Source organism: Neofelis nebulosa, chromosome 4 (assembly GCF_028018385.1).
Source record: "Neofelis nebulosa isolate mNeoNeb1 chromosome 4, mNeoNeb1.pri, whole genome shotgun sequence".
NCBI classification, from domain to species: Eukaryota; Metazoa; Chordata; class Mammalia; order Carnivora; family Felidae; genus Neofelis; species Neofelis nebulosa.
This window is the reverse complement of record NC_080785.1, coordinates 123,984,321-124,008,330: the sequence shown is the minus strand read 5'-3', so window position 1 is coordinate 124,008,330 and position 24,010 is coordinate 123,984,321. Positions and strand designations below refer to the sequence as shown.

The 24,010-nt window shown below is 36.2% G+C and overlaps 1 pseudogene; it reads left to right on the top strand.

The window, feature by feature from the left end:
- The first annotated feature begins 16,899 nt into the window (after window positions 1-16,899).
- On the top strand, window positions 16,900-17,668 carry LOC131508594 (DNA-directed RNA polymerases I and III subunit RPAC2-like; annotated as a pseudogene).
- Window positions 17,669-24,010: the final 6,342 nt, after the last annotated feature.

The window sequence follows — 24,010 nt, the reverse complement described above, 5'->3', positions numbered from 1 at the left end:
GCTGATATCTCTTAATACCAGCGAATGGCCAACACCTTGGTTCCCACCTACTGTCTCTACACCAGCAGAGGCCCACAGAGGAGATGTAAGAGAAGAGGGAGGAAGGCAAGGCCTGGTTATATATAGTTTTGCAGAATAAAGTGGGAAAGTGTCCCTTTCCCCACCATGTGTGCAGTGGAGAGTGACACCATGGCTTCAAATAGTTAATCCTGCGAATGTTCCTAGGAAATCTGCCACATAGTCTTGGTTGTTGGATAAAGCATTCAGCATCACTGACGAAAACACTACATGGGAAGCAGATCTATGTATATGCAGGGAGAAAAAAAGCCCCTCCATGTGAGGTAATAAATATAAAAGTCACCATCAACAAAGACCCAAGGAACAAAAGAAACCTGAATCAAAATGACAGGCTGCTTAAGATCAGTAAACTATAAATCCAAATATTTAAATGTTTAAAGATATAATGTAATTTCCCTTTCAGTCTACTTAGTCTCTGCCAAGAACATCACAGGATTCTTTAATAATGGCTGATGGGTTTGCTTGCAAACAGAGTCCCATAGTCTGTATTAATATAGATGTTACTGGTGCATGTCACATTTTCCTCACATATATAAACTTGCAATGCATTAGATTCCTGTCACCATTAAAATGATTAATAGCTATTCTTCAATAAATTTTATTTTTTTCTAATTGTCATAAAATTCCATGCCTGAAAGTGTTGTGCTTTCTTCCTTTTTTCCCACTTAATTCTATTTTAAGTGATGCTATTAATGATATTTCTCTACTTGAAATAATTAGATAATCTAAAACTGAGAAATAAGCACTTTCCTTTCCTCATTGTTTTTTCCTCTTCTTTATCTCTAACAGCCCCAGGAGATCACAAACATTTGTCCTTTGGGCAATATCAGCAGTTAATGATTCATGTTCAAAGGCTCAAAGTTGTCTAATTAACAAAAACCAATGTTTTACAGAAGCCATTTTTGCTTTCAAGTTAATAGCACACAGTATATATATACAAACACTGGATTGCATGCAAGACTCCAAGCTTATGGTATGCTATTAATTCAAAACTGCCCAATTTCATTTTATCTGCCCCAAACTTCAATCATTAAAAATGTACCATTTTCATTTTATTCTGTTCTGATTTATTGGTGGCTTTACAGGACAGTTCACACATCACATCATCCTATAATATGCTCATAAAAATCACTTTTCAGTTATTATTAAAATATGCACTTGATTAATGAAAATAATATTAGCATATTTTCCATAAAGCAAATTCTTAATAGTATCCATTATTAACAAAATCAGAATCTCTTAAATAGTCCCATCATCCTCTTAGTGTAAATGGTGCCATAGGCTAAGTATTTCCTAGACAGCAGACATTCAGTAAAACTTGTGGTACTTTACCACTGGGACATCATGAATTTTTATAGAGAGACTGACTTTTAAATGATAAATATTGACATTTCTAAAATACCAGTGGCTCTGAAATCAGCAATAATCCAAACAAAACAGATAAAACTTTTGTAGCATCATCATGATCTTAGATTTCAAACCAAGGTTGATCCCAGGGAATGAAGTGCTTGTTCTTCCACAATATCTGAATACTGTGCATGTCCAGTTACTATAACTGCTCACTTTTTTTTTAAGTTTATTTGTTTATTTTGAGAGACAAAGTGAGAGTGGAGAAGGGGCAGACAAAGAGAATCTCAAGCAGGCTCCACATTCTCAGTGCAGAGCCTGATGTGAAGGGGTCAAACTCACAAACCAGAACCTTGAGATCATGACCTGAGCCAAAATCAAGAGTCTGACGCTTTACAGGGTGAGCCAACCAGGCACCCCTAACTTCTCACTTTCTTGTATGGGTTCACACTAGCAGCAGGGATTGTATCTTTGCATCTTTCCAGTGGTTACAGCCTAGTGATTAAGAATATATTTTCAACTGAAAGCTCTCTTAGTTTGAACTTAGTCTTCATGCTTTGTACTTTATGTAAGTTGGATAGGTTACTGAAACTCTAAGTGCAGTTTCCTTATCTGATAAGTGAGCATGAGAGTATCTATTTCTCTCATAAAACTGGTTGGAAGAATAAAGGAGATATATTTAGAGTGGTTTGGTTAATACTCACCAAATATTAGTTATTATTATTTGCACCCCTAGTATCCACAACCCAGGAATGAGAATATAAGTCATTCATGTTATTAAAAGAATAAAATAATAAATTAGGAAGACAAATACTAGTATTCTTGTTTATAGATGAGTTAAACCTGCTTCAGCAAAGTAAAATAATGTGCCCAGTGTTCATCAGCTAGTAAATGACAGAACTGGTTTTCAAACTTGGGTCAATTTATGTCCAAACTGTAGCAAAAGATTTGCTGTCTCCTAGAAAAATCTCTGAGCTTGCTATTGATTGAGCAAATGCCTACGTTTCAAAAATGAACCAAGTGTTGTTGTTGTTGTTGTTGTTGTTGTTTAAAGAACGATTAAAAAAATATCAGGCAGAAATGTCATGGGCCTTTCTCCCAAATCACTGCCAATTTATCTGCTAAGGAGCAATAGCTATGAAATTGGGACTTTGTTCCCAAATACTCTCCCAAACTCAGAAAAATGGGGGACAGATGATATTCTGACAGCTAACTTTCTCACGTAAGTCTCTGCCACTCTCAATCTTTGTCAAAATGGATTTCTCATAATTAAGAAGCATGATTCTCAGAGGAGACAAGTGGCAACTCAATAGTTCAAAATCTGCTGAAAATTCTACTGCATATTGAAGTGCCCACACACTTGAGCATTCTTACTCATTTCTCCAATCCCAAAGGCTTTGCTTAGTGAAGAGAGCAAGAAAACTATCTACACAAGAGCACTTTAAGTAGGTGTTCTCATTCTTCAGTGATAATTACTTGAGTTACTACTCATACCAGTGATATGGAGAAAAGAATATTTTATGAGAAGGAAATGAGTTCATTTATTAACTCTAGGTAGATGAAATCCTTCATATTTGTTCATCTAGTAGAAGTTATTACTAAGATCAGTGTTCTTTATACATACATTTTATACAAGATCCAAGTTTCACTCTTAAAGCCCTGCTACGGTATCACCCTAATAGATATGTAACTTTTCTTCCTGTGGTCTCGCAACTGAGGCTACAAGTTCCATATAAGTGTTTTTAATTGTACTTGATCTATCTACATTTAAAGGACTTCACTCTCAAGTCATATGCTTACAAGATTTATCTTTTCCTTTCATACCTTGTATTCATCAAAGGGAATTAGGTTTCATTCTCCCAGAGCTAAAAGAGATGATATAATTTAAAATATTAAAGAATTAGTCATTAACAAGTTGCCCGAAAAATGTGATGGGTGAGGTTCATGCATGCACTCATCAATAAGTGAGTACTAAGCTGCTATAACGTGCAGGAGGCATGTCCTGGAGATAATGAGATCTTAGTCCTAAACTCCTCTCTAGTACTAATTACTAAAACAATGTAACAATGGCTGTAAGACATTTGGAGTTTGAAAAATAATTCTAGACCAGTCTATTTGTTTTTGTTGAAGGCAACAAAGGAAGATTTCTGAACATTCACGTTTCACAAAATACACCTCCCAGGTATCCTGATATTAGAAGTTATTGGGAGGTCAGAATAGAACCAAAGTTTAGAAAGAAAAACTATCAACATTTTAATATCTGTACTCTCTGTATGCCTTTCCTCCTGTTAATAAGAAAGCGTCCTCATTCCTAAAAACAAACAACCTATTTCCTCACCTTCTCATAGACTTTTTTTCTAGAATCAATGTGTCCCTCTCTTGCATTACTTTCAATAGCATACAAACATGCTTTATGTTACCTATGGAAAAAATGGGTATGTAATGCAGGATTCAGGGGCTGGATTACATTACCGCTTCTAAGTATTCACTACGTCTTCATTAGAATGTTAAGTACACATATTTACCTTTTACCATGTGAGGTACAGGGCCTTCTGGAGAAGTGTACTTGTCTACCTCATTGTCATTGGGCTTAGCCATGTAATTGGCTTTGGCCAATGGGATGTGAACAAACATCAACTATGGCAAATCCAAGCAGAAGATTTGAGACAGTGCATAGTAGAGTTCTGTCACTTGCTCCCTCCTTCTTGCATCAAAGGAGCATGCCCAAGTTTGGGACAACCCAGTCAGCTTGTGTCCAGAAATCAGAAGACTCGGGGTATATGGCCATAGCTGACCTCTAGCTACTGAATTAATGTAATCAATTTTTTAAAAAATGATTTTGATTTTTTTTTATCATTGCAGTATAACCCCTTTAACCTCTCCCCATCCATATTACTCTGCTCTACTTCCTAGCAAAATTCTTGAAAAAACTGTCTATTTGAATATATTTCTATTTCTTCACTTTCTATCTTTCTATTAATCCTCTACAATCAGGCTTTGCACCTCACCCCCCAATTCCACTGAAATCACACTTAGCAAGGTGTTTTGCTTATCTCCAACACCAATGATAGTTTCTCTATCCTTCTCTGGCTTGACCTCTCAATGGCATTTGCATGGTTGTCCACTCCCTCCTTTTTGAAATATTCCCATCTCTTCATTTCTTCAGATTTACCTTCCATTTCACTGGCCATTCCTTCTCAGACACTTTTGCTAGTTCTCCTTCCTCTTTTCATTCACTGAAATGTGAGTACACCAAAATGTGTCTTTGGTCTTATTTTCTGTTTATACATTCTCCCAAATGATCTCATCTGGACATTGGTTATTTATTTGTTAGTTTTTGTTTTGTTTTATTTTACTGTATTTTATTTTATTTTAGAGACAGAGCACATGCATGAGCTGGGGAGGAGGGCAGAAGGAGAGAGGGAGAGAGAATCTTACTATTCTTCTCAAATAAATGCATTCTAAGGTTAAAAAGTGTTCTTCTGAATACAGCTTTATTCTACATAATTTTTATTTGTCTGGAAATGTTTTTAATTTGCTTTTATTTTTGAAGGATGTTTTTGCTCTGAATTGATTTTGAGGTTGTAAGTTCTTTTGCTTTAGCATTTCAAGTATGTCATCCCATTTTTTCTTGGATTTTATCACTTACTTTGTGAAGTCACTTTTCAATGTTATTGTTGTTTCTGTGAAGGTAATATTTTTCTCTAGAAGCTCTTAAGATTTTCTCCTTGCTTTTTCTCTTTTATTAACAGTTTTATTGTGTTGCTGCCTAGGTGAGATTTTCTTCATACTTATCTATCTGGGAGTTTATAACACTTTTCAAATCTATGGATTAATGTCTTCCATTACTTTTGGAAAATTCTCAGCCATCATCTCTTTACATTGGGACTTTATTCTCTTTCCTCTACCCTTCTAAGATACAATTACCCTTATATCAGACCTCTTCATCATGTCCCTTATAGCATACTAAAGATGGCCAGGTTATTTGCCCCTCTTCCCATCAAGGAGCAGAATCTATTTTTCCTATGACCTTACCTTCTTGTAATCTGGACTGGCCCTGTGATGTGATCTAATTATGAGTGCTTCATTTCTGCAGCAGGTACACAGTGTATGGTCCCTGGACCAGCCATAAAAACATCATCTAGAACTTGTTAAAAATGCATATTTTTGGACTTATTCCAAATCTACTAAATTAGAAACCGAGATGATAGGGAACTGTGAGTGTTTTGTGGCAAATTCCCTGGGTGATTTTGATGCATGATAAAGTTTTAGAATAACTGTCTAGGCAATGGTCATTGGTCCAAGAGATGATCAGATGAACTAAGGAGGACATTTGATTTCTTCTCTATGATTGTATGAACCCTAGAAGGAGGAAGCTCTCTTCTCCTAGTAGCATTGCTAAGGTTGTATGATATAACCCTGAAGCTGTTGACAGCCATTGTCTTTTACTTCGTAGAAAAAAAGTCCCTATGGAGTGGGACAGAATGAGACTGACACAAGGTTAAGACAGAGCCCAGACAACTTTGTAAGAACCCTGAATCCAATTGTGCCTAAAGCTTCAGATTAGTCCTTAACTTTTTAGTTATGTGAACTTTTTTTTTTCCCTCAAGCTAGTTTGATTTAGTTTCTGCACTTAGAACTAAAGAATCCTGACTAATACACAAGAAAACTTCCACTTCCTCTTCCAAACGATAATCTCATGCAGTGCCCCTAACATATAAAATAGATAATTATAGGTCTTCTCTGAATGGAGCAGAGATAGAAAACTTTGAATCTTACCATGTGGCTTTTCCCAGGCCTCCCTCAGCAACTCCTGGAGACTTTTCTCAGAACAACCCTAAAGTTCTAGGCAACATAGATTAAAACCTTTTGGGTAGATTATGACATAACTTCTTCTGCCTGATTTCAGTTGCAGCTGTGATGGAAAGTTGCTTAAAGTTGCCCAACTCAAGCATCCTGCTGTGTGTCTCTGCTTGTCTGTCACTGGGATTTCTCTCAAGACACTAGGTTTCATAGAAGTTCATGCTTCTGAGGTCAAGCTTCTAGAGGGATGGGTACAAAAGTGTCCTGGTGTTACATTCTGTGGAAGCACATTTCTTAGACACATTTTCTATAATTCCAGAGGATCTCCAGTGGGATTGGGCTCTAGGGACCCATGGAAGTAACAAGATCATTGCTATATCTTCTTTTTCTTTTTTTCCCTTCCTTATAGCCTGTGTGTGTGTGTGTGTGTGTGTGTGTGTGTGTGTGTGATTACTTCCAAAATAAGCCACCTATACCCAGTCCTTTTCTCTGATTCTGCTTTTGAGAAAACCTAAACTAAGACACCAATGTTATAAAGTATAAAACTGGGTGTTAGAGTTAACTTATGAAATAGGCTTAATCATTTCCTTTCTCCAGGCCTTAGATGCGTCATTTGTAAAACAAGGACATTGAACTAACTGCTTACTTAGTTTATTTTAGCTCTGATTTATCAGGTTCCTTCTCGCTTTTATGTAATTCTTCATACTGTTTCAGAATATTTGTGAATAATTACACATGAAATGAGAATGATGAGGATGGCCACTCTGAACATACAGGCCCTGTGGTTTTTCCCTCTTTCCTAAACACCTTTATTCATTTTTCTCCATATTTTTCCTCCAGATGACTTGTCTCACATTTCTCCTTGGTTGGTCCTTGTAGATGTGGACCCAGAAAAACAAGGAGATATACCCAGCCCTGAGCAGACTACACAGGGCTATTTTGACATGCCAGAAGCTCTCAAAACCACTGATATTCAGAGCCTCATGTGTATGTAGGACATAAAGATTGAGAGTAAAAACAAGTATAGACGAAATACAATCAACTATCTGGTTGGCTAAACACAGCATAATAGACTTAGTACTTTAGGGCTGGAGCCAAAAATACTCAACAAAAAATGGCTTCAATTTCATTGATTAAAAAAAATGGAATGTTACACCTGGGGATCCAGCTATAGATTTCAATCTACTTTTCCTTGTAACTTGAGACAAATTGAAATCTATGATAATGAACACAATTAGGAAGGGAAAGTCTGTTCTCTTCTTCCTTTAGCAACTAGAAATGATCAATTTTAAACTACATTGTTGTTGTTTCACACGGTGGTGGCTTCCAATGGGGCCTTAACACAATGATTATGTTGATTGCTGTTGGGAAAAGAAGAGATGGAAGAGGTGTTCTGTTTTAAAAGGAAGCAGGAGGACTGTGGAGGCTGTGACACAGAGGACATTCCTGCATACTGTTGTTGTCAGGCGAGAGATTCCCCCCACACTCTCCAAGGACTTCCATTGGGCTGGTCTTAACACAAGAGGGTTAGCAACCACCTGCAGAGGTTGTTTAAGGGATTCATAAAATGAACAAATCAGGAGACTAACGATGCTGGAGAGGATGTGGAGAAACGGGAACCCTCTTGCACTGATGGTGGGAATGCAAACTGGTGCAGCCACTTTGGAAAACAGTGTGGAGGTCCCTCAAAAAATTAAAAATAGACCTACCCTATGACCCAGCAGTAGCACTGCTAGGAATTTACCCAAGGGATACAGGAGTACTGATGCATAGGGGCACTTGTACCCCAGTGTTTATAGCAGCACTTTCAACAAGAGCCAAATTATGGAAACAGTAAATGTCCATCAACTGATGAACGTAAAAAGAAGTTGTGATTTATATATACAATGGAATACTACTTGGCAATGAGAAAGAATGAATTCTGGCCTTTTGTAGCAACGTGGATGGAACTGAAGAGTGTTATGCTAAGTGAAATAAGTCATACAGAGAAAGACAGATACCATATGTTTTCACTCTTATGTGGATCCTGAGAAACTTAACAGAAGACCATGGGGGAGGGAAAGGGGGAAAAAAAGTTACAGAGAGGGAAGGAGGCAAACCATAAGAGACTCTTAAAAACAGAATAAACTGAGGGTTGATGGGGAGTGGGAGGGACGGGAAAGTGGGTGATGGACATTGAGGAGGGCACCTGTTGGGAGGAGCACTGAGTGTTGTATGGAAACCAATATGACAATAAATTTCATATTTAAAAAAAAACTCCACAAATGGATATTAGTTACGGTCCAGTTATGTGGCTACATCATGGATGATTTTTGTGTGCAAAATTGTAAATTTAATTAAATGAAGAAAGTTACTACTTATGCTTTATTTATGGATTTTTCATGCCAGAAAAAAATAACAAAAATAAGTTTCAATACTAATAAAATATAACAAAATACAAAACAAACAAAAAAAGGGACTCATGCAGAGTTTCTTTTGATGGGTTTTCGCTTTCTCCATTTAGTGCTTGGCGTTTGAAATTCCTTTGAGGTCAGAGCCCTTTCTTTGCTAAGTAAAGAAAAACTCCAAGGGAAAACACCCTTGTAGAGATATAGTGCAAAGAGTCCTGAGTTGGGAGTCAGGAAGCAGAATTTTTGTCTTTGCTCTGCAGATAATTAATTTTGTGAAATCAGGGAGGTCACATAACCTTTCTCTGGTTGGGTCTCCACATCTCTAAAATGAGTGGGATTAGAAACAGTGATTTCTGTCATCCTTTGCAGCTCTAAAATCTGGATTATTGATGGAAAATAATGCTAATATTTAAATGGCAGATTTTTTTTTTTCTTAGAGTGGATCAGATGAGGAGAGGTGAGTATCCAGGCTTAGAGAACCCGAAAGTGGCCATGGATAGAGAAAGGATGAAATGTGTTTCTTTACAAGTTTTACCTCTCATGCTTATTACCATCCCATCTGCAACAATGCATGAAATGACATAAAATATAGTAGGAGGCTTAGAATAGTCTAAAATTAATAACTTTTATTGAAAGACAGACCTAGGTTCTAATCCTGACTCCGTCACTTATATGTGGTCACCGTAAGTTATCTCACAGTCCTGAGCCTCAGTTTATACACCAATAAACTGAGGATAATAATACGTTCATTATGGGGTGTCAACTATACTGGGAAGTGATGGTCAGGAGGAAATACTCACCGGGAGGAAGATTATAAAGTTTTATAAGACAATTTTGTCCTCTGAATGACATTGTGTGTCTCTCTAGTTACAGAAGATGATAGAGTTCTTCTATCTGCAGGGTATTAATGTGAAAGATGGAGGGAGTCACTGGGCATGCTAATGCTTTGGTAATTACACCAACAGTTAAGTTACATTATTATTGCTCAATGCTGTGTCATTTCAAAGATGGCAACCAGTGTTGATATCATTAGAGCTTGCAACATTTTCCCAAAGTGGTGATGCATCACAGATCTCATCAATATCACTTTGAAGATGGACTCGGATCCAGACACATGAAAAGCAAAAGCATGGTTATGGATCACTGCTGTGCAGCATGTGGGCTGTGTTCACACAGAAACAGTCTGAAATAACTGAAAACACTATTTTGATGAGAATAGTCTGAAGTGAAACCCATGTTTATTATTAACACTCACGCTAACGTCAAAAAATCTTATTAATTTTGTTGTATTCTTATTGATTTGTTAAATGTAAAGCTTCAACCATAGCAAAGAGTAAAACATCTAAGGATATATTTTTAGTTGACGCTGGAAATTCATCATTCCACAATGTGCTCTTTATACCTCGGAGATGATTTGATGATTAAAAGAAAACCTGCTAATATAATCCCTGATTTTTTATTAAAAGGCTTTTAAATTCTTCTCTAGACACATGACTCCCCATCTTTCTAGTATTATGTGATCAGTCTCCAACCAAGGGCATTTGAAAATTCACCTTAACTCTGCAGATGATGGAGTTTGAAATTCTTAAAACTTCTGTGACAGTTTTGGCCTAATATGAGGACCACTTAAATTTAAAATACTGCAACTTTTCAGCTCTGCCTATTATCAAATCAACAAAATTTATTCCTCCTTTTATTTCCATGTAGTAGGAATAATATTTAGATTTCCTGCAGCTCATTCCTGCAGGCTGGGGGATTGAGATGCAGATTACTTTTGGCTACTACGAAAAGTTAGTGTAGGAAAACATGCAAGTTTCCAGTAATCTTCCCTTCCTCATCTATCAATTAATAATTCCTTTTAAGTGAAATAATGCAATATATACTTTACAGGTATTACACAGTTCCTTATCAGAAGTAGAAAGAAGACTCATAAAATATAAGAGGCTACCCGCTTCTTTGTAGTTATAGTACATTTATAGGTAAAACTACTAACCGCATTTTTTGTGTGTGTGTGAAAGATATTTTTTTCTGTGTGAGAACACCACATACATCTTAACTTCTTATGTAACACTGAATACCAAGTACCTACATGCGGAAAGGAAATAATCATCTCCATTCTGAAGATTACTGATGAGCATGACAAGGTCCCAACTCACAGCATCCCTACAAAATCATTTTATTAAGAAAAATTTCTTCTATTGATAGAGAAACAGTGGGCTGTATATTTCTGTTTCAGTAGAAAACTACCCAGCTTTTATTTAATTACCGTGGAGCCCCTTTATCCATTATAATGGATGTACCATCAAGCAGCAACCAGATTTATTTCCTGAAACACAGGAGCTTTGCAGTGTATAGTAAGTAGAATGTTTCTGTTAGCAGAGAATAAAAACAGCTGAAGGAACTTAGTGATGTAAAGCATGCCATTGTACCTCTTATAATTGTATTCTATTTGCTAAAAGTTCAAAATGAGACGATAAGGGAGGAGGAAATAGTATGGAAGGAGACAGAAGAAATGATGAAAGAAAAGGAGACAGAAATAACTTGAATTGTTTCTGCTTTGCAGCTTGTTGAATCCTTTCAAGGATTTCCTGCATGGTTTGGTTGGTATTCTGATTATGAGATGGTTGGATGCTAGCTGTGAGCTCATCACAGGGTGATCATCTTGGTATATTACCTGTATCACAAAGCTGTTATCTGGTTAAATAAGTCTTGCCTGGACATCTCTGCTCTGGCAGGATAAATTTGTGAGACATTAATTTGTTTTATTATGGCTGATGTGAAAGAATTGGTATGACTGGGAGCTAGATGTGTGATATTTACAAATGATGGTCTCTTTTTTCACAATGTAGCCTAGTCTTTTGTGTTCTCTGTCTCAAGGGCATGTCCTAGGGCAAACATAGAAGTTGTTTGAAGGCAGTGTTTCACTTAGCTTTTGTGACTGTTGAGGAAGAGGAAGCAGAAGCAAGAGAGAGATGTGAACTTCCCTAGAGCGAGAATGGGGTGGAGGATGGTGGATCCAAGTACATCAGAAACCAGCACCCTAAGTTTAGTTGTGTGCCAGGTGGTGGGATCTCAGAAGGGATTGGTGGTGTGTCCAGACTGTGGAATCTGCAGGTAGGCTGGTCAGAGGATGACCTTTTACCTAGACTCACTTTCCCCAGAGTCAGCTCTTTATCTTGGCTTGGCCTTTACATTGGAACCTGAAAAGACTTCTAGAGTAGGGGGTGGGAGCAGAGAGAATGCCTCTAATGGTTGAGGTTGAACCTCCTGATAACTTGGCAGGATGAAGACTTGCATTAGTTTGCTAAGACTGCTGTAATGAAATACTACAAACTGGATGGCGTAAACAGTAATTTATGGTCACATAGTTCTGGAGGCTGGAAGTCCATGATGAAAATGTCAGCAGAGTTGGTTCCTTCTAAGTGCTGTTAAAAAGAATTTGTTCCATGCTTCTTCCCTAGCTTCTGGTGGTTTACTTGCAATCTTCAGCACCCTTGGCTTGTAGACATATTATCCTGATCTCAGTTTTTGTCTTCATCAACTATGCACATACTGGTTGTTTTAGTCATTCAGGGCTGCTGTAACAAAAATACCACAGACTGAATAGTTTCAAAAACATACATTTATTTCTCACAGTTCTAACGGCTGGGAAATCCAAGATCAAAGCACCATCAGAGCCAGTGCCTGGTGAAGACACTCTTCTTTGTGTTCAGATGTCTGTCTTTTCCTGGTATCCTCATATGGCAGAGAGGACGGAGAGAAAGTAAGCTCTCTTGCGTCTCCTTCTATAAGAGCATTAATCTCATTCAAGGGGGGCTCCACTGTTTTGACCTAATCACTTCCCAAAGGCCCCACCTCCTATCATCATTACATTGGCAGTTGGCATTTCAACATATGAATTTGGGGAAGGGGGAATTCATTCTATAACAGTGATGCCACTTACTGAAATAGGAAAAATTGTGAGAAGGAAAGATCTACAGGGTGGAGAAAACCAATAGTCTTTTGGCCAAGTTCATATCAAAAAACCCGTAGACACACAGATGAGGATGTCAAGTAAATAGCTGGATAGGTGAATTTTGAGCTAAATTGAGAGGTTAGAGCTAGAAAGTCATTGTCACTGTCATATAGATTATATTTAAAACCAAGGTTCGGGGGCACCAGGGTGGCTCAGTTCACTGAGCGTCTGACTTTTGATTTCAGCTTAGGTCATGATCTTAGTATATACACTAAAAGGATCATTTTGTAGTGGATAAAAAATATTGAATCACTATGATACACACATGAAATGAATAGGCTACTATATTTCAATAATATTTATCTTTAAAAAAAGTAACGGGGGCACCTGGGTGGCTCAGTCGGTTGAGTGTCCACCTCAGCTTAGGTTATGATCTCACGGTTTGTGAGTTCGAGCCCCCCCCATCAGGCTCTGTGCTGATAGCTGGAAGCCTGGAACCTGCTTCAGATTTTGTCTCACCCTCTCTCTCTGCTCCTCCCCCTCTCACACTTTGTCTTTCTCTCTAAAAAATAAATAAAAATTAAGAAAAAAGTAAAAAACAAAAGTAACTTGGAAAAAAGCCTGCTCAAGAAGAAATGAAAAATGTAAATGTTTCCCTTTCTATATTTTCAAAAATTGAATCCATAGTTTATAATCTTCCTACAAGGAGATCTCCAGGCCCTGTTGAATTTTTATAACCATTTAATAAAGAAATAATACTGATCTTGATGAGGGAAACAAAGGCAGGAGCAATGTAGTTTAAATTAAATCTGATTACAGCTTGCAGCCCACTGATAGATGTCTGAAACATGCAGAGCATGACCTTGTTCAAGGAACTCATGGCTGTCTTACTTCCTTCATGTTTTTGTGTTATTAAAGACTAAAAGTAACCTTATCTTAACAGCAGCTAGCCCCTCAAGGTCCTGAAAGCCTTGCTTCCAAATTTTTTAGAGACTTATGCTATCCCTAACCCCCACTAACTTAAAAGTATATAATCAGTCACTCCTCACAAGCCTAGTGCAGCTTTTTCTACCCACAGGTCCTGTCCCCATGCTTTAATAAAATCACCTTTTTGCACCAAAGACGTCTCAAGAATTCTTCCTTAGCTGTTTACTCAAGAACCCATCAATCTTAGCAAACTTGAAGATATTAGAAACAGCATGAAACAAATAGCAACTCAGTATATTAGGCCAACATAATATTATCCCAAAATGTGACCCAAAAAGAAACACAAGTCAATCTCTGTTAAGAACATAAATGCATATATTCTAAGAAATATTAACAAATTAAATCCAGCCATTCATAAAAAGGCTACTGCATCATGATCAAGTTGAATTTCTCCCAGAAACGCAAATATGGTTTAACTTTCAAGATATTAATCCATAAAATTTACCATATTAAAAAGAAAAACAAAATCGTATGATCATCTCAGGAGATACAGATAAACCTTTTATAAAATTCAATACCTGTTTAAGACAAAAACTCAATAGACAAGGAATAAAAAGAAATAACCTTAATCTGATAAATATTATCTACCAAAAACTGTTGGGGGGGGGACTACAATTAATATTATACTATTATACTTAATGGTAAAATACTGAAAGATTTTTTCTCTGAAATCAACAATGAGATAGAATTTTTGCTATCATCACTTCTGATGTCCGAACCACTGCATTAAGGCAGAGGTAAAAGGTATAATAATTGATCAGAAGAAATAAAAATTGTTATATGCAGATGATATATGATCATGTACATAGAAAATCCAAGTAATTTTGTGAAATTTTTATATTACTTTATGACTTTAGAAAGTTCACTGGAAACAACATTAGTGAAAAAAATTTGTTGCACTTTTATCCATAGAAAAATAACAGAGAAATAAATTATAAAAAGAAGACCACTTAAAATAGCAGCCCCCCCAAATCAACTATTTAGAAATAAATCTATTAAAAATGAGCAATTGTGCCAAATCAAAAACTACATAACATTATTATTGTGGAGGAAGGAAAATACCCAACTCCAAACCCCGTTAGCCATCCTGTTTCACCTAACTGGGAGAAACTGAGAAGAACTTGTGAAGTCCACAGCCCAGCAACACAGGCTGGCTGAAAAACTGAGACTTGAACATGAGACTAAAGAACACTTCCCCTTTGCCACACCTTACCACCACATCACTAAACATCTATTTACCTAAGTTCCTTTTACCCATACACCATGTCTGGCTTTCCACAAAACATCAGAAGGCCTACTAATGGCAAAAAGCACAGTATGAAGAGACAGAGCAAGCATCAGAACCAGACTTGATATGACAGACATGTTGGAATTATTAGACTGCAAAATTTAAAATACCTATGATTACCATATTAAAAACTATAAATGGAAAAAGCAGACAACATTCAAGAACAGATGGATAATTTAAGCAGAGAGATGGAAATTCAAAGAAAAAATTTAAAAATGCTAGAGATCAAAAACACTGTAACAGAAATGAAGAATGCCTTTGATGGGCTCAAAGTAGACTAAAAACACCAAAAAATTTCCTGCAACTAAACAGCTATGTTAGCAAGGTTGCAGGATTTAACATTAACACATAAAAGTTAATCATTTTCCTATATAACTGCATTGGACAAGTGAACTCTGAAATGAAAACCAATACCATTTACGTTAGCATCCCCTCAAATAAAATACTTAGGTATAAATATAACAAAATATATACAAGATCTATGAGAGGTATTCTACACAATTCTGGTGAAAGAAATTAAAGTACTAAGTAAATGGAGAAATATTCCAGGATTATAGAAAGGAAGACAATATTGCTAAGATACCAGTTCTACCTAAATTGGTCCATAGGCTCACAGCAATCCCAACCAAAATCTCAACTAGTTTTTGGATTTTGACAAACTGATTCTAAAATTTATATGGAGAGGAATATATGGAATTATTTATATTTAATATAGCACTAAAGAAGAATAACAAAGTCAGAGAACTGAAATTACCCAATCTCAAGATCTTTTATTACACTAAAATAATCAAGACAGTGTGGTATTAACAAAAGAATAGACAAATACATCACTGGAACAGAATAGAGAGCCCATAAATAGGCAAATATAAATATAGCCAAATTAACTTCAACAAAATTTATACAACAGAGAAAAGATAATTTTTTCAACAAATGGTGCTGAAACAACTGAAAATCACATGTCCCCCCAAAAATCTAGACACAGATCTTAACAGTTCTCACAAATATTAACTCAAAATGTATCACAGACCTAAATGTAAAATGCAAAACTATAAATCTCCTAGAAGATAACATAGGAGAAAATCTAGATGACCTTGGGTATGGTGGTGACATTGTAGATTCAATACCAAAAGCTGGATCCATGGAAGAAATAATTGATAAGTTGAATTTCATTAAAATAAAAAACTTGCACTGTAAGAAGGACACTGTGAAAAGATGAGAAGACAAGGCCCAGAATGGGAGAAAATATTTACAAAAACATACCTGAAAAAGGACTGTTATGCAAAATATACAGAGACCTCTTAAAATTCAACAATAAGAAAACAAACAACCTAATTAAAAAATAAACCAATAGACATCTCACCAAAGAAGATACAGAAATGGCAAACAAGCATACAAAAAGATGCTTAACATCATATTTTACTGGGGAATTGCAAATTAAAACAACACTGTAATACACTATAAATGCAATGGGGAAAAAAAAACCAAGAACACCAAATGCTGATGAGGATGTAGAATAACAGGAACTCTTATTCATTGTTAGGAGTGGAATGCAAAATGGTAGAGACACTTTGGAAGACAGTTTGGCAGTTTTTTACAAAACTAAACATACTTTTACCATATGATCCAGCAATCATGCTCTTTGATATTTACCCAAATTAGTTGAAAACTTGCATCCACACAAAACCTGCACATGAATGTTTATATCAGCTTTCTTTATAATCACCAAAAATTGGAAGCAATCAAGATATCCTTCAGTAGATGAATAGATAAATTAACTATGGTACAACCAAACAATGGAATGCTATTCAGCACTTAAAAAAAAAAAGAGCTATCAAGCCATGAAAAGACATGGAGGAAATGTAAATGCACATTACTAAATGAAGGAAGCTAGATGAAAAGGTTATGATTCTAACTATATGACATAATGGAAAAGGCAAAACCAATGAAATAGTAAAAAGATCAGTTGTTGCCAATGGTTAGAAGGGAGAGAGTGATACAAGCAGAGCACAAAAGATTTCTAGGACAGGGAAACTTTTCTGTAGGACGGGATAATGGCGGACACACGTACTGTACATTTGTTAAAACCTGCAAAATGTACAATATCAAGAGTGAACTCTAATGTAAACTATGGACCTTGGGTGATAATGATGGTCAATGTAGGTTCATCCGTTATAACAAATATACCACTCTGGCTGAAAGTGTTGATAATGGGAGAGGTTGTGAGTGTGGAGGCAGAGGATTCATGAGAACTCTCTGTACTTTCCACTTAATTTTGCTGTGAATCTAAAGATATTCTAAAATAAATCCTATTAAAAATAGGTGAGATAAAATCTGAGTAGTTGCTTTGCTGGAATGTTTTGTGATATGGGTTAGAGCCTCTGATCAGCAAGCACCACCAGAAGATCCCAGAAGCCTCTCCCCACAAAAGAAGAGGACCAGGAGTTGGAGAGAAAAATACTTGGGATTGAAGACCTCAGTGGCTGAAGGCAAGAGGAAGACAGCCCTGGAAATGGTTCAGGCAGCTGGAACAGAGAGACACTGACATTTGTATGCACGAGGGGGATGACACTCTAGGAAATTCTCTTGGTTACATGATCATGAAGAATTTGGAAGTGGAATTTTGGGATTACACTACAACCCATCCTTCAGACAGAAAAATTAATTTATACATTCAGATTCGAGGTGCTCTTCCAGCTGTTGAGCCATTTCAGAGGCCTGAGTGAGCTCAGGAATATCTGCCGAAATGTGCCAGACAAATGTGAGGCCAGCATAAATGAATATAAAGATCAAAAAGCAAGCAGAAATGAATACACATTCTAGTCCCTTATGCACTATGCAGGGAGGACTATCCTCTAGGATATTCTCTTCATGATCTTGCAAAACCCAGATGTGGAAGTTTGTGATCACAACATGGTTTGTCCTTCAGAAAGATGTGCTTCTGGCTATTAACCCATTAGAGCTGTTAGAAGCCCTGCAAGAACACTTGTATTCATCTAAATACAATTCCCTCTTTTATTTAAACTCAAAAAAAAAAAAGAAGAAGAAAAAGAGAATATCTTATTAAACGAAGAACTATACAATGCTCATGGACTGGAAGACTTAATATAGTAAAATATTAATTATCTTTAAGTTAGTCTATAGATTCAGTGCAATCCTAATCAAAATCTCAGCAAGTGTTTTAAAAACATAAATGGATAAGTTGCTTGTGAATTATATACGGAAATTCAAAAAGCCAAGAATATCCAGGTGTATCTTCTTTAGGGACAGTTGCTGTTGATTTGCTATTTTCCTTTGAATGGGCCATACTTCCTTATTTTTTTTGTATGCCTTGTGATATTTTTGTTGAAAACTGGACATTTGAATCTATCAATGTGGTAACTCCAGAAATCATATTCTTCCCCTTTCCAAGTTTTGCTGGGTTTTTTTGCATATTTGTGTTTGTGTTTTTATTGTTGTAGGCTGCTTCTGTGCCAAGGATCAGCCTGAACTGCAAACTTAAAGTCTTCTTAAATCTTTCATGAAGGAGCATCTTTCCCTGAGCATGTGAAATCACTTCCTAATTTTCCTCATATATGCTTTTAAATGTCTTAATATTTAGGGTCTGGCTCCTAAACACAGAAAAAGTGAAAAATGAAAGCAGGAGAAGGGTCCTTGAAATCCCCTGGAAGTCACTATATCCAGAGGAGGAAGGGCTTATACAATGAGGAGAGGTGCAACAGCGGCCACCTGACTCTTGGCATATCTATAATCACAAACAGTGGTCACGATCAGAGTACAGATGCCTAACATTTGGAGGACAGTGTCCTTTTTGCCAACCCTGGCTCCTGTGGGCCATGTGCAGGTTGCTCCAGGAACACACGCACAGCTGCCTGCCACATGACTAGGAATGAATGATGGGTAGCTAGTACTGTGGTGAGAGCTAAAATGAACCAAACTAACCCCAATTTACCATCTAAGACTTAGCTTGGAGGTTGCAAGCCTTCAACACACTATAGAGTTCCAAAATATAGGCATAGCTCAGAGATATTGCCAGTTCAGTTCCAGACCATTGAAATAAGGCAACTATTACCAAAAAAAGTAAATTAAATGAATTCTTTGGCTTCCCAATGCATAAAAATATATGTTTACACTATACTGTAATCTATTAAGTGTGCATTAGCATTATAACTAAAAAAATGTATATATCCTATTTTTAAAATACTTTATTGCTAAAAAATGCTAACCAACATCTGAGTTTTTAGTGAGTTGTAATCTCACATGACAGATCCCCATAATAAATATAATCATAATGAAAAAGTTTGAAATATTGTGAGAACTACCAAAATGTGACACAGAGACATGAAGTGACAGAATATTGCTGGAAAATTTATGCCAATAGACTTGCTTGACTCAGGGTTTCTACAAACCTTCATTGTGTTAAAAACACAGTACCTGCAAAGCACAATAAAGCAAAGCATAATAAAACAAGATATGTCTGCAGTTACATCAGATGCCACCAGTACAACTGTTATCTAGACAAGGAGACAGATTCCTGATGTTTAGCTACTCTGCCATCATCCCAGAATGCTCCTTTCAGGAATATCTTGAAGAAAAACAAAGCTTGAAGATCTATATTGCCAGACATTAAGACCTATGAAAAAGTATGGTAATTAAAATAGTGTTCTTTGACCTAAGGATAAACAAATACACCAATGGAAGAGAATAGAAACAGTCTCACACTTGGGTGACCACTTGATTTCACTGTAGATCTAATTATAAAAGTAATACAATAAAGGTATAGAATATATCATAGGAAAATACTTTCATGATCTTGGAGTACACAAAGATTTAATATAAATTTAAATATAAAGGAAGCAGTAACCATAAGGAAGAAGATTGATGAATTAGACTATATTAAAATTAAACATCTCTGTTCACCAAAAGAGATATTAAAAAAAATCAATGTTTACCTATTTTTTAATATGAAATTTATTGTCATATTGGTTTCCATACAATACCCAGTGGTCATCCCAACAGGTGCCCTCCTCAATGCCCATCACCCACTTTCCCATCCCTCCCACCCCACATCAACCCTCAGTTTATTTTCAGTTTTTAAGAGTCTCTTATGGTTTGCCTCCTTCCCTCTCTAACTTTTTTTTTCCTTCCCGTCCCCTGTGGTCTTCTGTTAAGTTTCTCAGGATCCACATAAGAGTGAAAACATATGGTATCTGTCTTTCTCTGTATGACTTATTTCACTTAGCATCACACTCTCCAGTTCCATCCACAATGCTAGAAAAGGCCATATTTCATTCCTTCTCACTGCCAAGTAGTATTCCATTGTGTATATAAACCACAATTTCTTTATCCATTCATCAGTTGATGGACATTTAGGCTATGATTTGGCTATGATTAGGCTATGATAGGCCATAATTTGGCTATTGTTGAAAGTGCTGCTATAAACATTGGGGTACAAGTGCCCCTATGCATCAGCACTCCTGTATCCCTTGGGTAAATTCCTAGCAGTTCTATTGCTGGGTCATAGGATAGATCTATTTTTAATTTTTTGAGGAACCTCCACACTGTTTTCCAGAGTGGCTGCACCAATGTTTACCTATTTTTGAGAGAGACAGAGTGTGAGCGAGGGAAGGGGCAGAGGGAAAGGGAGACAAATCTGAAGCAGGCTCCAGGCTCTGAGCAAGCTGTCAACACAGAGCCTGACACAGGGCTCAAACTCACAAACCATGAGATCATGACCTGAACCGAAGTCAGACGCTTAACCAACTGAGCAACCCAGGTGCCCCCATCAAAGAGATATTTAAAAAGCAAACCACAGAGCAGAAAAAGTTATTTGCCTGATATATATATATCTCATATATATAATATATCACATATATATCATATATATAATTGTAAACAATACGTGTAAGATTATCTCTACAAAGAATAATAATAAGATAATAGAAAAAATGGGCACAAAACTTTAACACGCACTTTCCCAAAGAGCATTATGAATGGTTAATAAATGTTTACAAAGGTGTTTTTTTTTACCTACCAAGAAATGAAAATTCAAACCACAATGAAATATTATTATATAACTGCCAGAATTGCAATATTTAAAAGACTGATAATGCCAAGGTTTGATGATGCTGAGAAATAACCACAGTTTTCATATTGCTGTTGGGAAGTATAAATTTAGAAAACTATTCAGCAGTGTTTACAAAACTGAACATACACCTATCCTTATGACCCAATAATTTCACTTCTTTGTATTTACTCAACAAATGTGCATACATATTTGCGCACCAAAAGACCTGTAGATGATGGTCATAGCAGGACTGTTTACATAACCAGATAACTTAAATGTCCATCAGCAGTAGAAGAGAAATAAATCATTGTGTATTCATGCAACGGAATACTATACAACAATAAGAATGAACAAGTTACAACCATATGTGACAATATGAATGAATTTCACACATATAATATAAATTATATTTTCACAAAAGAGTACTTAGGGTAATATTCCATTCATTTAATGGCCAAAACCAGAAAGAACTAATTAATGATTATAGCAGTCAAAATAATTGTTGATTCTGGGCATGGGAGGGTGCATGAGGAGAGGTTTAAGAATGGTAATAATGTTTTATTCTCATCTGGATGGTGATGAAATGGGTGTATTCACTTTGTGAAAATTCATTTGCACTTTAGAAAAATATTTAGGCTACTTTTGTACTTTTGAAGTATATGCTATTTTGTTTCCTACAGTTAGATCCTACATAAAAACACATCTATGCACAGACAATCCAAAAAGACAGAAAATGATTTTAAATACTATACCAAATTAACAAGCTAAAAAATAAAGCACTAATTAACAATATCCACAATATAAACAAATGAACATTTAAAGATGCCTTTATTAAATAGTAATTTTTATGTCTATATATTATAAATTGCCCTTCTTTAGGATCCACTGCCTCGTTCCTTGTTATTTCATATTGAACCAAATCACTAAAATATATGTCAGCACTTATAGACCTAAAGAAGTATGACCAACCTTCCTAGATATAGGGAAAAGAAATTTATAGTGCTGTAGGGGCGCCTGGGTGGCTTAGTCCATTAAGCACCTGACTCCTGATTTCAGCTCAGGTCACCATCTCACGGTTCACGGTTCACTCTGCTGACAGTGCAGCGCCTGCTTGGGATTTGCTCTCTCACTCTCTCACTCTCTCAAAATAAATAAATAAACTTAAGGAGGAAAAAAGTGCCAAAGACTTCTTGCTTTCCTTTTTGAACACATGAGCTCTAGGCATATAAAAAAAGTAATACCTGGCCTAGATTGGTGTCTATGCTAGCTTAGTTACCAACTAATTTTGTTTAGCTTTGAATTAAACATTATTGTTTTGAAATTATCACTACAATATTGAATAAAGTAGACTTCCAAAGACACATAATTTAAAATGTTACAAGAATGGGAAGAATTGTTTTTTCGTTTGTTAGTTATTTTTAATAAACAAGTGATTATTATGAGATCGTGAGCTTATCTACCTCCATTACTATTTCACTTTAGCCAAATCATTTATTCCTTGGTCAGTTTCATCTACAAAACACAGAAATTAGATAAGGTCCTTATTTAGTCTTAGCATTTATTTTTTATTTTTTTAATGTTTTATATTTATTAGTTTTGAGCGCATGCGAGAGAGAAAGAGCACACACTAGCAGGGGAGGGGCAGAGAGAGAGGGAGACACAGAATCCAAAGACAGCCTCCATGCTCTGAGGTAGCTGTCAGCACAGAGCCTGATGCAGGGCTTGAACTCACAAACAGTGAGATCATGACCTGAGCCAAATTCAGACACTTAACCAACTGAACCACCCAGGAACCCCCTTAGCATTCTAAATATAAACCAAATGTTGATGAAAGTAAAGCTCCTACTTCAGCGATTGAATTATCTTTGCTAATATTAACTCTTGCATAGAATACACAGATTTTGTCCATTAATTGTCCTCAAATATGTATCATTTCAAACCTTGAAGTCACAATTACTAATTTATGATGCCAACTTAGTGATACTAATTTTGAAAGTGTCTCTCCTTTATTTTAATGTTTAAGATTATTAATTAATGTTAAAATCATCAAGTGGTTGTTTTACAGCTAGTACATATAATTGTGCTAAAACTCTTTAGGATTCTAACTCTGCCTTAGAACCTCTTTTTCCATTGTGTTTTCAGAGAGAGACAACACAAATAATATTCCCAGATGAATGCTAGGTTTCTCATACATCCCTATAATATTGATAAGAAATTCACAGTATACTTGATAAGAAACAGAATGAGAGGAAGAAAAAAAAATCAATGACGCAATCAGAAAATACAACTCTTCTAGGAAATGCTATGTTATTTTCAAACATGTCACCAATCTGTACAAATTATTGTCAGGAAACGGTCTCTCTCTATAACAAGTGGCAACATTAAGACCCTGTTACTATTCAAATTTGGATCTTACCAAGGCAAGAGAATTCAAGGTGGGAGTTATATGAAGGACAACTGTCAAAAGTAAACAAAATGTCTCAGAAGAGGCTCTGATCCCTTGTAAACACACAGAATGATAGATTCATTACTCAGTTTTCTCTCTAGTTAGAGTGTCTATGTTAATGTTGGTGCACCCAGCTCCCCAAATGTATAGAGAACAACATTAGATAATTAAGCAAAAGCACTATGTTAAAGAAACTGAAATAATATGAATGCTAACACTTTCCAGCCCAAAATATTTCTGGTGTTCATATTAGAATGACGTAAAAAATTCTAAGAGTGTAAAATATTTAGGGTTGAAAATATCTTTGCAGCAAATACCCAGGTAAGTAAAGTGCCTCATCCAAGTTCACATAGCCAGATAGTGAAAAAAAAAAACAGGAGAAGAACCTGTTACTAATAATAGGAAATGCTCAGTAGTTTTGACCTCCAAGTGGTCAGTAGGCAAAAGATAAATAGACAAAAGAGAGACACATCTATTACTGAAGATACTTTCTTTGTATTATTGCATATAGGCAGGCAAGGTCACATAACAAACCCTATCTAAAAGAGTAACACAGGGGCGCCTGGGTGGCTCAGTTGGTTGGGCGGCCAACTTTGGCTCAGGTCATGATCTCACGGTCCATGAGTTCGAGCCCCGGTCGGGCTCTGTGCTG